Source organism: Trachypithecus francoisi, unplaced genomic scaffold (assembly GCF_009764315.1).
Source record: "Trachypithecus francoisi isolate TF-2019V2 unplaced genomic scaffold, Tfra_2.0 Lachesis_group11, whole genome shotgun sequence".
Lineage (NCBI taxonomy): Eukaryota > Metazoa > Chordata > Mammalia > Primates > Cercopithecidae > Trachypithecus > Trachypithecus francoisi.
The window spans coordinates 49,432,127-49,448,231 of NW_022681456.1; the positions used below are offsets into that span (position 1 = coordinate 49,432,127).

Here is a 16,105-nt window from a genome sequence, read left to right on the forward strand (position 1 = left end):
GAAAAAGTAGATGAGTCTAAACATGCAGGGCATGCTAAGGTCATGTATTTAAGTTTAACAAGTTTTGAATTTGCTATATTGCCAATACATAAAAATAGAAGACTCTTAGCTGGGAATGTACTTTAGGAATATTACTGATGAAAGATGAAGAATGTTTAATGACTGTACCAAGTAAGAGGGAAAACTACTGTCTTCTGCAAAAATAACAATGAGATGGTTAAGAATCTGACTCTGGAAACTGAATATGGAGAAAGGAAAATAAAGAATATTATGAAACTAAATTTGTGCTATTATATGCCAGAATAAACACTCAAAAACTAATTTCAAGCTGACACCGGAGTAACATCCTGACACAGCTCTTGTCCTGGTGTGCTAGAGTTCTCGATGAATCTACTGGTCTTGATTCACTGGCAAGAGCAATCAGTGGCTATGTCAGTACAAGTATCTAAAACATGGCCTACCTAGATCCCGAAGGTGTGGGTTGGGAGGCATCTTTCCTCATACTCATCAGGGAGTTGGTGCCTGCTATGGTGTATTATAAGCCCTTTCTCTGTTCTTCTAGGCCTACTAAAATGTTCTGTCTGGGGAAGGAAAAGTTCCCAAAAAGTTCCCAAAGCAGTCTATCATCATGAAAGCCAAATTTTTCAGCAGAAGAGCTGAGGAGAAGATTTCTTTATGAGTATGGGGCTAGTCTCAGTTACTTAAAGTCACATGGAGGGAGGTTTATTAAATGTTAACAAATGCTTTTTAAAAATAGCTGATGTAGAAAATTTTATCATTTACATTATCAAAAAATAATGAAGTACCAATCTATTAAAGATGTGTAGATCTTTAAAAGACAGAAATGACAAAACTTTATTAAAAAATGTAAAAGATGATGGAGATAAATGAAAATCTGAAAATCGAATTATATTTGTATATAAGAGGCTCAATATCATGAACATTAGAGTTTATCTAAAATACAATCTACAGGGCCAGTCTAATTCCAAAAATGTTGATATGGTTTTAAAACGAACTTGTCAAGAATAATTAGAATGGGCATAACCAATACAATTTTGTTTTGTTTTGTTTTGTTTTTGAGATGGAGTCTCGCTCAGTCGCCCAGGTTGGAGTGCAGTGGTGCAATCTCGGCTCACTGCAAGCTCCGTCTCCCAGGCTCACGCCATTCTCCTGCCTCACCCTCCCAAGTAGCTGGGACTACAGGCGCCTGCCACCGCGTCCGGCTAATTTTTTTGTATTTTTAGTAGAGACGGGGTTTCACCGTGTTAGCCAGGATGGTCTCGATCTCCTGACCACGTGATCAACCCCTCTCAGCCTCCCAAAGTGCTGGGATTACAGGTGTGAGCCACCGCACCTGGCCAACCAATACAATTTTAAAAGAACAAGATGAATGAATAAATTGTGTCAGTACCAGGATATATTATGTAGTTATACTAATTGTAGTAAAATATATTATCATTGGAATAGATAAATGGACCAATTGGACATAATAGAGAGCTCAGACACAGATTCATACAATTGTGGAAAGTTTATATGTGACAGAAGATTTAAGAATTCAGCTGGAAAATTATAGACTAAACACAAATGGTGATGAGACAACTAGTCTTCTTGTGAATATAATAATAAGCAGATCTCAATGTTGCTGAAAGTAAACTCCAGGGGTATTAGATAATTAAATGTGAAAATAAAGATGTTAACTACTTAAAAAGGATATATAGGGAAATATATTAATACCCTTGTAGCAACAAAGAATTCCTAGAGACATTGAAAGAAAAAAAAAAAAATAAAACAAATAAGCTAATGAATTTAAATATGCCAAAATGAATATATTCTCTACATTATAAGGCAGCAGTGAAGTAAAATACATTTTATTATATATCCAAAATAGAATTAGTATCCATGAAATGTACTAATAAATAGAAAACATTTAACTCTATTAAACTTAATAAGCACTACATAAATGTTAGTTATAATTATTCCTTTATGAATATATAAAGAGCTTCTTAAAGTCATAATAAAATAATCTAAGAAGCATCAACTTTATATAAAAGCGAGCAAAGAATATGAATAGCAATTTGCAAAAAGAAAAATAAAATGGCCAATAAGTATGCTGCAGTCTCATTAGTAATCAGGGAAATACAGACATCATTTCTATCCAGCGGACTCGGAAAAATCAAAACAATTTTATCGTATTTTATCAAGACAGGGTCATGTTCTTTCCCCTAGGCTGGAGTTAAGGGGTGTGACTGTAGCTCACTTTAGCCTAGAAATCCATGTGATCCTTCTGCCTCAGTCTCCCAAATAGCTGGGACTAAAGGTACATGCCACTGCACCTGGCTTTATTTTTATTTTTATTTTTTTAGAGATGGAGTCTCACTCTGTTGCCCACACTGGTCTTGAATTCCTGGCCTCAAGCAATTCTTCTGGCTCAGTCTCTCAAAGTGCTAAGATTAAAGGCATGAGGCTGGCAAAACAATTCTTAATAACAGTTGTTAATAAGGTTGAGGGACAATGGAAAACTCATTAATTACAGAAAATAAAAATTGATTCAAGCACTCTCTAATGCTATTTAACAAAAGCTTAGGAAAACTGAAAACTAACATACTCTATATCCTAGTGATTTAACTACTGGTAAATACTATATATAGCTTTAATACATATGCACAATGTGACATTTATAAGAATATTGCTGTGTTTTTCAACATTTAAAAATTAGAATTAATCTAAATATTCTTTTTTTTTTTTTTTTTTTTTTGAGACGGAGTCTTGCTCTGCCACCCAGGCTGGAGTGCAGTGGCCGGATCTCAGCTCACTGCAAGCTCCGCCTCCCGGGTTTACGCCATTCTCCTGCCTCAGCCTCCCGAGTAGCTGGGACTACAGGCGCCCGCCTCGTCGCCCGGCTAGTTTTTTGTATTTTTAAGTAGAGACGGGGTTTCACCGTATTAGCCAGGATGGTATCGATCTCCTGACCTCGTGATCCGCCCGTCTCGGCCTCCCAAAGTGCTGGGATTACAGGCTTGAGCCACCGCGCCCGGCCATCTAAATATTCTTTAAAATTCAAATGGGCAAATGATGTTCTGTTTGTAATATGACATATCACAACCAATAAACTAGAGATACAGGTATCAACAGTAACAAATTTCAAAAACATAATATGTGAATCCAGGCAGTATATACAATGTCATACCTTTTATACAAAAGTTTAAAATATATAAGCCAGTGTTATATATTTGTAAATAATGAAAATAAATAATAAATTTAAAATAATAAACATCAAATTCAGAAAAGCAGGTACTCAAGAGATGAAAGGATGGGCATGCGATCAGAACAATATATATAGAGAGAAGTCTATATATATAAGTAAATGTATATATAGAAGTCTTCAACTTTTAAAGCTATAGCTTATTTAAAATAGAAAAATGAATCTGAGTTAAACACAGCAAGAGATTAAGATCTGACCATCCATACAAAAAGAAATATATATATTTGTTGTATTTTTCTAATAGTTAATGTATGCTTAAAATATTTTATAATAATTACAGAAGAAAAGAGTTGATAAATGTAGAAAGATAATATAAGCCTAACCTTGACAATTGTTAGATTTGTTGTAAGGGAGAACAGACAAGCAAGGTCAAAGAAGACTGGGAGAATAGGACAATAATTCTGTCATAAACAGGAAAGGGGGATTCAAGAGGAAGAGGTTTTCTGGAGAAATAATACATTCAGTTTGCCAGGAAAAAGTTTCAGGTACATCAAATATCTCTAGTTAGTAATATATACCAGGAATTGAATATAGAGACAGATAGGATATGAGATGCAGTTCTGGAGGTTATCAATGTAGAAACTATACAATTAGATGAGGGTAAGTGAGCAATTGAAAAGAAGTAAAACTCCTTTGAAAAGTATTATTTGCATATGGCAATCCAAAATTGCCAACAAAATTAGGCATAAACACAATAATAAATAAGAAAGGCATTATCAAAATAGAATTTAAAGAATGTGCAACAGTGTATGGACTTGTAGGAGTGGGGCAAGCTTGGCTGAGAGAAAACCAAGGGAGAAAGAGGATTCAAGAATAAGCAGAAGATCACATGCCTAAGGATATCACTTTCTCTAGTAATTTTTATTTGTGGGCCTCCTGATTATTCCTTCTTTTATACATTAAAGCAGCAAGGAAAGCTTTGAAATCCAAGTATACAGTGACAGCTTTATAAAATGCAATGTGAAGGAAGGATTACTCTGACACCTTCATACTTCAAATCAGTTTGTTTCTAGTAGAAGTAAAGAATTTTGTTAGCTACATATGACTTTATGGAAAAAGTGTTGCAGATGTATAGTAAGCTATTCTGTGGTTTTGGCATCTAATAGCACAGCATTTATTTCTACTCTACCTTCAGTCTTTACTTAAAATATTACATTTTCATTTCTATCTACTCCAGTTAAATTTGTTCTGACATAACTTTCTAACTAAAGGTGGCCACATGAGTTCTTATGGTTAAACAGTAATGTGATAACATTTTTACTCGTTAAACGTAGTATTTACTAAGATGAATAATCAGTTTTGACAGTAAAATAAATTCGTGTATGAAGAAAATACACAATGCCTAGACATTGTTTATTGAGTAGTTAAAAAGGAAAAGAAATGTAGGAGCTATTCATCTATTTCAAGGTGTAAGACTAAGAAAAGGAAAATACCCTCAAAAAAATAGAAGAAAGGAAATTATAGAAATAAAAAGAATAATAAATGTAGATCAAAGCCAGTGAATAAAACTCATCAAATAAGTAATTGTTTTTGAGATGTGTTTACTGTCACAAAAAAATGTAAAATGGGGAACCTAAGTTTAGAAATACAATTATAGACCAATCTCAGTAATGAAAACAGATGCCAAAAAAAAAAAAAAAAAAAAAAAACAAAACACTAAATACAATCACAACAAAAACCCTAAATCTGAAAATATAAAATAGAGCAAATTCAGGGAAAAACAAAAACAAAAAAACCCCTAAAAAGTAACAAAGCCTGACATCACCATAGTGGTTTTCTCCAGATGTGATGAGAAAAAAAATGCTTTCACACTAGATGATATTAACTGACCCATTAACAGAGAAAAAGAAAGAGACTAAGTAGTTATTTCAATATGTTCAGAAAAAAGTACTTAGATAATTTCAAAACGTACTGAAGATAAAAACACTTTACAAATCAGCAGGTAAATCAGTTAATTTGCTAAAGTGACTACCATAATCCTATATGTAGAGTTAATAGAGACCAATATGAAACCACTTTTTCCTCTCATCACATCTGGGAAAAATCACGGTCATTGCTTTGTTGTCTTGTAGATTTTTTTTTTCTAAATTTGTTTTGCTTTTTAGATTGAGGGTTTTGTTGTAATTTTGTTTAGTATTTTTGTGTCTGTTTTCATTACTGAGATTAGTCTGTAATTACATTTCTAAACTTGGGTTCCACATTTTACATATTCTTGTGTGAGTACACAAATCTCAAAAAAAAAAGTTTATTTGTTAAATTTTATTCACTGGCTTTGATCTACATTTATTATTGTATTGCTATAATTACTTCTACTTTTTTGGTCTTTTTTTTATTGTTCTTAGTCTTACACCTTGAAATAGATTATTAGTTCCTATATTTTCTTTCTTTCCTTTTTTAATACTCTATGAACAATGTCTAAAATATTATATATGAGATAAAAATGTAAAAACTTCCCTTTAAAATAAACAACAACAACAACAAAATCAGGGAGAATGACCATTGCCACTGATTCTGCCTAATGTTCTGCTAGTGTTTGCTAATGAAAAAAAATATATATATGTAAATAAAGGTTCAGGAAAAAATCACTCTTTACTAAGATATCTCACTGTGTTCCTCATTGTCTTACACATTTTGTTGCTAATATAAATGATGTCTTTCTAAGTCATATTTTCTGTTTTATATGGGTGTATAAAAATGCAAGTAATTTCTGAAATTTTGTCCCTTTTCATCAATTTTCTATATTTTTCAAGATTTCTCAGTATGCAGTGTTATATATAGAAAATTTAAGTTATAAATTCTCCCCAAAATAATCTATTAGGATTTCTCCATGATTTTAAATAGCCTTTGAGATAATCACTCTAGAGTATACTTGAATGAATTATACAAGAAGAGACTTCATTTTCTTCAAGATAATTAAATTGAGAGACTATTCAGAAAATCATGGACCCCCATTATCTATTTTAACATATGTTTTTTTTCAATTTAGCAGAAATATCTCTGAATATAAGTGAATATTTCCTGGGCTTTCTTATAATTATAGGTGATTAAATTCTGTTAAGTGGGACTTAACTGTTAATGGAAGTGTTAATGGTATATGTTACCTCTAGTATCCACCCTAATGGCAGAGACAATGCTTCTCTCCTCCTGGTTTCTCTTCTGAGTCTAGAATTTGAATTCATTACTAGGACCGAAGCATGAAGAAGAAATCAGGTATTGAGTTTGGTACCAAAACCAGGTAGTAACACCCTAGGTCCTAATGCTTGTGGAGCTGATTTACTAATTCTAGTCTATCCATTACCTATTTATGTGTGAGAAAAATTTGTGTTTAATCCACATAAATTTTGAAATTTTATTTTTCACTTACTCACAACTGAATTATATCTTGTATAATACAGGTGTCGTACTTTATAAGAAATGAAGGGCTATCACAAGAGCATCATAATGAAGACAGTGTATTGCTAAATTAGAAATAAGTAAATTTGCTAATGTATTCCCTAAATCACATAGATCCTTAAAGTAGACCTACAATAAAAATGAGAAATATGTATATTTTAACAGTCATATTGCATATCGATGGGGAACACAGGTTTAATCAATAAATGTGCTAGGAAAATAGTATTCCCAGTATTACTATATTCTATTTCAAATAATGTTAATTATGTTTTGAAGACTGGGCCATATATCAGATGAGAGGAAGGAAACTATTTGTTGAACAACTTGAAGATATGAAGAATAGTTGTTTTTTAAGTTAGAAGACGGAAAGTTTAAAGGCAGTGATATTTTACTTTTGTCTCTTTGTTCATTGTCCTGTATTACAATTATTTAGATAAGTTATTTCTTTCATTTGAGTATTATTTCCTAAAGGGTGAATTTGTCTTATCTATACTCCAATGGCATGCTGTTTTGTGCAAAACATTCATACTCATAAATATTTATAAAGTAGTGTTTTTATGTAATTGTTGCAGACCAGCAATTGTTTTAACCTAATATAGCTTTATATTTTATATATATCAGCCTTCCCTCGCTTGACTTGATTACTGAGACTTCTCTTTGAGAGATTGGATGATTTCTTCATTTCTGATTCTGGAAACCTAAGGGCTAGGCGCTGGATTTTAGGGGATACACAAAAATGGTTAAAATATCCTGCAAACACCCTTATTTGAGATAGCCCACACACACTTTTCTGAGGCAGTCGTACATTTCTTCTTTTTTTTTTTTCCATTTTATCACTTGAAAAAAATGTCCTGCATACGTGGAGCAAGTCTTACCTTTCTGGATAAACATTATGGTCTACTAAGGGCCATATTCATACCAAAATTCAATTTTCTTTTCAATGAATAGTAAGGATAAGATGATGGATTGACGTTGTATTTATTTATAATGATTACAGGAGTTTATGGGTAAATAATATAGGTCGAGTGCCAAAATTCTCAATGAATATAAGAAGTTTTCTGAGAGGTGTGGTGACATACATATTTAAACACAGGAAATATAATTTATCTATCAGTATGATGAGTAAATGCAATAAAAATAGACAATGGCCACAAACTATTTTCATACATAACCAGAATATGAATAACCTTTCATAACAATGTTACACAACTTTTTTAAATGAAAATACGTGATGGAATATAAAATACTTGGTAAATTCAAAGGTTGAAATTATGGGTAAGCCTATTCCTTAACTGTTTTTAATTGTATTTAAGGCATATGTATTATAAAGTATAAAAGTAAGATATATAAATCTGAGAACCAAATTATTTTTCGGGAAATTTTGGTTAGGATAGAATATCTTATGGCTGACTACTGGGTGTCCCCAGTACATGCTCTCCCTTCTTGCAAACATGTGGGTATTATCTGCTCTTCAAAATATTACATTTTCAGCCTTCTGTAGCTCCACATACCCCTGAGATTAAGTTTTTTTCACTCCTATAGTTGTTGAGTTTAAGTGATGATTACCACTTCCAGGACTCAACTTGAAAAAATTTGCCACACATTCCTGTGGCCCTCTCTCCCTTCCTTCTGTCTGGATGATGGCGCAACCTAGATCAACACCTTTTGACTCCAAGTTGAAAGCCAAGTTTTGAAGCCATCAGTACTACCCTATCAAACCTGGGTCCTGTCCATTAGGATTAGTGGAAGTAAATGTATACTTTTAAATCACTGATTTAGTGGTCCCTTTCTCCTTTCTGGTTAACAGAAGCTTATCTTATACTCTAGTTAATACATATGTCAAATCTTACTGATGGTGGTGGTGGCCCATCTGCAGCAGCTGCTGCAGGGATGCCAGATGCAGCAGGGAAGGCATAGCTGGGGCTGCACCCTCCATGGACCTGGCAGGGGCCAGGAACAGGTGGGAGCCCTGCTCTCTACTAAGTTGGCGGGGCTGGAGCCCCACATTCCCAGGCTCAGCTGCAGCCACCCAGCCATGTCTCCAGACCCGGACATCCCTGCACTCTCAGCCGGGCCCAGGAAGCCCCTTTCCCTCGCAGGCGTGAAAGTGCCTTCTCCTGCTGTCTGGCTTTTCCCCACTCCCTGCATCCAAATGGGGGTGGAACAAAGTGTGACCAAGTTGGGAAAGCTGTTGTGACCCGGCCAGGTGTGTGCTGATCCTGGGTAATGCTGACACACCAGCCCCCTTCTGCCTCTGCCCCCTCCAGACTTTGGGCGCTGATGAACATGAGAGGGAGGTTGAGGGAGCCCTGAGGGCAGCTGGGAGTGGGCCTACAGCTGACCCTCAGCACTAACAACCTGGGCATTGTGGGTGGCATGTTGATAGTGGTAGGAGGCAGGCAGGCTCCTAGGTAGAAAGGGGCAGGTCCCGGTGAAACCGCACCTTCAAGCCAGGGATGGCCTGAAGCCTGGGGCCCAGGCTGCCAGTTCTGGGTGGAGTCCACAGCCCAGAGTGAGAAATTATGGTGCTTTTTCTGGGCCCACTCACGGCTATCCATGGACCAAACAGCACGTACTTCCTCTCTTCTAAGGCCATAAAAACCCCAGACTCAGCCAGACTCAAACAGATGTTGGGATGACCTGCCTGCAGAAAGGAGCTACCCACTTCAGGTATCCTGAGAGTTTTACTGTCACTCAATGAAGCTCCTCTCCACCTTGCTCACCCTCCAGTTGTCCACATACCTTATTCTTTCTGCACACAGAGCAGAAACTTGGGACCTGCTGATTGGTGGGATTGGAAGAGTTATAATACAATCAGAGCTGAAACAGCACCCCACTAGCCCTGTCCAGTTGCCACATTGCAAGCAAGGAGGAGAGACATTCTGCAGCCCTTTGAAAAGCCCAGACCTAGGGCTTCCCCGAGCCAGGGCTGTGACACCCTCTTTGAGGCTCTGTGGTTTCTGGTATCTCCAAGCTTCCAGGTGTCACTGTGTTCCCCTCATCCAGATGCAGTGCCTGCAGCAGAATCTTTGTGTGGTACATCTGGTCCAGCCACAGCCTTGCATGGAGCTAGCACCTATGCCAGCACCTGGAGCTGCCTGCCCTGGCACCGCAGCTGGTGTGCCTGGCTGTGTGCAGTGGCTAGACCCTGCACTCACTTGCTCACACTTACCTTGCTTCTCTGTGCCTGGCCTGCCCTTGGCAGGTGTGTGATTCAGGCCAGTCGCATGAGCTGAGTGCAGCCTGCCCAGACGAGGGGGCAGAACGAGCCCAGCAGGCACAAGCAATACTCAGGCAAAGGTGCCACTGGCCACAGAAGTATCTGGCTGATGAAGCAACACCCCAAGGATCATGTGACATTATCACTTATTAACTATTTCCTTACAGCTTAAGCTAACATGACAATAGTTTAATCCTTAAATATTATTTGGCTTCAGATTTAGGTTCACTGTTAGATTCAGAATATTCTCCCCAAATATATTGTTTGCTTATTTGAAACTTAAAACTGAAGCATTGCATTGTAATATTTCTACCTGAAAATATTCTGTTCGACTAGCTGGAAATGGGCTATAAAATCTCGTGAGGATTTCTTTAGGCTGACAATATAAACAAGACAGAAGTTTCTAGTCAGCACAAGAATGAAATTCTCACTATTAACCGCATTACTATTTGTTTATATTGGATCGCCGCTAAAAAAAACCCCTTATTTCTAAAACTATTTTCCACTTCTGTTAGCCATTCCTGTAATTTTCTTGGAAAATGAACAATGTGTTATGTATGAAAAAGCCACTACATTAAGGACAGAAGTAAAGTTTCAGTTTCCACAATTATTGTAGATAGAGTTCCAATAACTACACCTAAAATCACTCTTATATTGCAGTGTAATTCAACAATTGAATTGTGGTGTTTCTTGCAAGGAATAAAAATGTTGAATAATATATATTCTCACCTTAAACAATTTCTAATTTCTGAGAAAGGCTAAAGCCCTGTTAAATATTGGTTAATGGTGCATTATACCCATGGAAATATATACACACTGCCAGTTTCAAAGAGACAGAAATTCTGATATTATCACATGCCAGAGGAATATCCAGCAAGTATAACAGAGGAAACAGTCATGTCCTATATGCTGTGCTTCTCATTTACAATTCTAAATAACCGTCTAATGATCTTTTTTTTACACTGGATTGTGAGTTCCATGAAGGCAGGGAACTTATCTGATCACAAAATTCTCATTGTCTAGTATACAGCAGCTGATTAATAAATATCTGTTCTCTAATGATGTATTCTCCATAGCAACTGGTTTGCTTTTATTTACAATCACTGTAAATGCTGAAATTGAATATATATTTTTTTCTTTTTGTATTGGCTATTAGGACACTTGAAATTGGCTATATGAACCACTCTAGCAAAGAATTAAAAAAGTGGGTATTTTGTGGTATACTGTCTCCCTTGTCTCTTAATATCTTCCCTGTTGCTTTACTTCTTCACCATTCTGCCACTTAAATTTAATTATTTAATACATAGAGTCTCTATACTCTTTTTGGAATGAAGTACAGGTACATATAAAAATTTACACAAAATAAACACACAAAATCAAACTGGTTTTAGAAATACCTTGACAGAATACAGACAAAAAATAGTTTTTCTTCAATCACTGGCTTCAACTGAACTACATTCTGTCTCTTAATGAGAACCATGGAAGACCTCATTGCTCCCTAGTCATAATTATTGTAAAATTCCAGCATAGTACAATGCAATTTAAGATTTTGATTTTTAATTTAACTTCCACATTCTCCCCTTTCTATCTTGAATATTGGCCTGGCCTTTGCCTGAGTTTCTTGAAGTCAGGGATTGTGGGTTGTAGAGTTTGTTTTTCTTTTCTCCCTTTCCTTGCAACCCATAGGATGTTTCTTTTCTCCCTTTCCTTAACCCATAGGATGTTAAGAGTCTTTTCTAGATTTTCCCATGTAGAAAGCTTTGTAAGTTTTGAGTAAAATTTTACCCAAGCACTTTGAACCAATAATATTTAAAAATGACTAAAAAGCAGAGTTAGTTCTACTATATTCTACACATGGCGAACATCTTAAAGCAATGGATGAGTGGTAGATTACAGAAAACGGATCATGATTCTTCTTATCCATCTTATGCAAATTCCTTTCAAATGAAACTCTGCAGTCTTTTCCACTTAAAGATAAAACCTTTCTCCATATGTTGAATCTGAGAGACATTGAAATTTGCTTATTCCAGTAGGATTTCTCTTGGGAACCTGGTGGAGACAGTATTTGAACAAGGTCAGGCTACCCTGATAGATGATGAGAGACATATGGCTGGTTGCTCTTACTGCTCTAGCTGACACAATGCCAACCATCACATATATAAATAAGGGCATTGTAGGCCCACCTCTCTCAGCCATCCTGCAACTAGCTGGCATCTGACCACAGATGTATTAGAGGATCCAGCCAAGAACAAAAGAAATTATTTGCTGAAGCGCAAATTGCCAAACCACAAAATTGTAAGTTAAATTGATAGTGCTTGTTTTAAGCCACCATGTTTGAGTTGGTTTGTAAGGCAGCAATAGATAACTGATACACTGCATATAGATTTTCCTTTCCTATCCTTATTAATCTGCCACAAGCGTTTGGAGCAAGTTTCCCAGGTCAAAACTATTTTTTTTTTTTTTTAAAATCTGGTCTAAATAAATGTACCATGTGATTCTTGACTGGATCTTGGTTTGAAATAATCAGCTGCAAATGACATTACTGAAATTCCCCCCAAAATGTGATTTTTAGAAGTATTTATAATAATCTAAGTATTTAGTTAAGTTTCTGAGAGATGCATACTGAGCCATTAAGATATTTATATTTACTTACATTCAAATAATTCTTTAAAACTTTAGATAAAGCAAATAAAATACATTTATACTTCTTAAATCTAGATGTTGTATAGTATTATACCATTTTATATAATTTATATGTGTTTGAATTTTGTCTTAATAAAAGACTTAAAGAGGTTGTCCTTACTTTCTGGTGAATGACGTTTACTGATAATAAATTCTGAGCTATATCCTAGCTTCTGAATTTCCAAAGTGGAACATTCTCACAAATCCGCTCCATCTCACTCGTGTTCAAATGACTTAACATGAAATTCCAAGACCTGCAGATTGAATAAAATGACATATTCAACCATTTGTGGTCTCGGCTAGTAAAATCTTTCTATATTATATAGTATATCAATTTCTTATATTCAAATGGCAGATAGAAGTATATTAAATATACCATATTCTTTGTTTCTGTAGGTCTAATTTATCACATGACTCCCTTCTCCCATTCCAAATAAATTACCTTTATAGTATTAGCTAATACCAGAAAGAATCTAATTGGTATTATATAATACCCATTGCAGCAATAATCCTTAGTCTCAATACTATCAAATCATCAAATAACTACAAAAATCTTAGTATGCATTGAATTTGGATTAGGGAATGTTATATGATGGGGATAATATTTGTATCATGTACTTATTTTAAACAAGAAATGTGATATGTGTTCAATGTTTAGCCCAGTGATGGAAATATAAACACTAAACAATATAATTATTATTGTGTTTATGCCTAATTCAACACCATGTGATCCCTTGATTCATTGAAACAAATATTAATTACTTGCTACTATGTACAGGTACTACCTGAGATTTTGTTGGAAAAAACTGGAGTGATAGAATCCTCATGTTCTCAAGAAGGTTTTCATAAAAACTTACACACCAAACAGAGTATGTTAAATTTAGAGTAAGGTGCTAGTACAATGCTATGAGGTTACATTTGAGAACATACATCTCAAACCCTGGAAAATAAACTGATTTTCTTCCTTACCCACTTTATCTACCTCTTTGCTGAAGTGCCTCTGTGAGGCATAGGATTTGTTGGACCATTATTAAGCTGACAGCAATAATCTTAGTAAAGTTGTTTGGAAAAAGTGAAACAGAACTGAATGTAATTGTGAAGATGAATTCCTCATCCTAGACTGGGAATTATAAGCAAGAAAGTTACAGATTTAACTACAACATTTAAATCTAGATATGATTAAAATTACTTATACAATGTAATAATGAAAACATCTTGTCCGTCTTAGAATCTGATAGTAGAGTAAATCCAAGAATTTACCAAAAGTTATGAATTAGCACAACAGTTATTGAGCCCAAATGAACAGATTGTTAATTTTGTATGAATTCATAGAAAGATATAATCTAAGTTCATAAGTTAATTAAAAAATGCCTGCTAAGTTGTGTTTGCTTATGCAATAAATACGGTAATCCTACGTAATCAAATTATAATACAGATAACACATAACAAAATAACTTTAAATTATATAAAATATTTATTGGCCCTATGAATTGCCTTTATTTTGATCTTCATTAATATGTGGATAACTTCCTGTTGCTGAAAGGCAAGGGGAAATATTAAATGAGAATTAGAAGCTGTAAAGGGATTGAGAGACAGGAAGAGAGACTGTACTTAATAAAGTCAGGTGATAGAGAATAAATCATTGAAAATCACTGTGATTGATGAATGGTAAAGATGTTGCTTGAACACTAATTCATGGCTAGAAAATCATTCACTTTGTTGATACACATGAAACTTGAAAGTGAAAGAAAACTGTGTAGTACCACATTTATAGTAACTGCTTCATGACTTTATGGTCTTAGAAAACAGCAGCATGCACAATATCTGTTAGTATTTCACATCAAATATTAACTGTCATAATACTTCCTAAAAAAACTGTTATCACTTGTCTACATAAAAATCCACTTTATATTCATTCAGTTTTTCCTCTGTGACAAAAGAAAATTTAAAAAGAAAGCTTTTTGAACAACATGTTATTAAAAGTTTCCATCTATTTAAGAAAGTCTTATCTTGCAATGATTTTAAAACTTGGGGGTAAATTGAGGTAGAGAAAAGAAGAAAGATAATTGATTTTACACATTCAGGGATACCAGATGTCTATTTTGTTGAAAATTTGTCCAAATCAAATCTTCTAGTCACTGTGGCACAAAAAAAATGTGAATAGGCAATTAAATGCCATTCATCATTTTCCCCACAAGTGGAAAATATTTCCATGCTCAGGATATAGTACCATTTCATGAGTCTGAATGCAAGGGAATATTTTGCCTAATAATGACCAGATTTGTCATCAAATACACTCTTCTGACTGCACCATTTAGATTGCTATTCATGTTGAGGTAATGATAAAGTAGAAACTTTCTAGCATGCTCTTTTTTTTTTTCTCCATCCAACTTTTTACCCCTCACTATGTGTTCTGAATTCTAAAGTCACAGAAAACATTATGATTTTCCAAAATAACAAATAAATAATTTACAACTTCTTTTCTAAGTTAAAAATGGTTGCTCCATTCTCTAAATAGATTTTATTTAAAAGAAAAATATCCCTTCACAACCCATTGAATTGTGTAACATTAAAATTGGTTTTGGATAGTAGTATCTATCCATATGTTACCAAGTAAGGCACTTCTGCACAGTGAATAAATTTTGATATGAACAACGACAACAACAAAGAAAGAATGACTTTTGTTTCCAGGATGGGAATTCATCAGCTGAAAGACTGTGAACGTGTTGTTTAACTTTTCTAATCTTCAATTTCTTTTGTTTAGAAAATTGTTATAATAAGGGTTGTCATACTACAATGTTATCATTGTATTTAATTATCTGTACTAGTTATCACGATCGAACACAGTAAATGCTCAACTACAATTTGATATATTTTTAAGTACTGAAATGGTCTTTGTCCCATACAATATAAAACAAAAGCATTTCCATGTGTTTAGCATTCAATTAAATTTGATGTCTAGCATTTGTTATTTATTTATTTACATATTTTTCCCAATTTGATCTGAAATATCTTTACTTTTTTGAAACCCTCTTTTTCATAGATTATGAATCACCTAATTTGCTCAATCTATAAAATAAAAGATGTACCCTTTGCAACTCAAATTTCCCTTTATATTATAGTTTAATTGATAAATCGTAAAATTAGTATAGTATTAGAAGGGTAAAATATAACGGTTCCCCTCAGGCCACGAGAGCCCAGAATAACCATTAAACACAATCATATATATGTGTGTGTGTGTGTGTGTGTGTGTGTGTGTGTGTGTGTGTATTTTTTTTTTCTGATCAGTCTCCCTTGTTGACTTTTGATTTCATCCATCACTATCAATATTTCTTTTATAAACTTACCTAAAAGGATGTATCAAGAAACAGGTAACCCCACTTGTCTCTTCCATTCCGGGTTGATGAGGGTGAAACCATCTTTGTCTAATGTATATAAGTGCAAAATAGCTTGACCGACCCAGAGAATTCTTCTGCTGTGTTTCTGCCAGCTCCAGTCATCAAAATGTTTCCATTTGACACTTCCACCTGCTGAGACTGATTGCTCTA

General features: G+C 34.6%; 1 non-coding gene across 1 annotated transcript; it reads left to right on the forward strand.

The window, feature by feature from the left end:
* Positions 1 to 327: 327 nt before the first annotated feature.
* On the forward strand, positions 328 to 456 carry LOC117091229. Its single transcript, XR_004440338.1, has one exon. It is a non-coding gene; the product is annotated as a small nucleolar RNA SNORA3/SNORA45 family (small nucleolar RNA).
* The last annotated feature ends 15,649 nt before the right edge of the window (positions 457 to 16,105 follow it).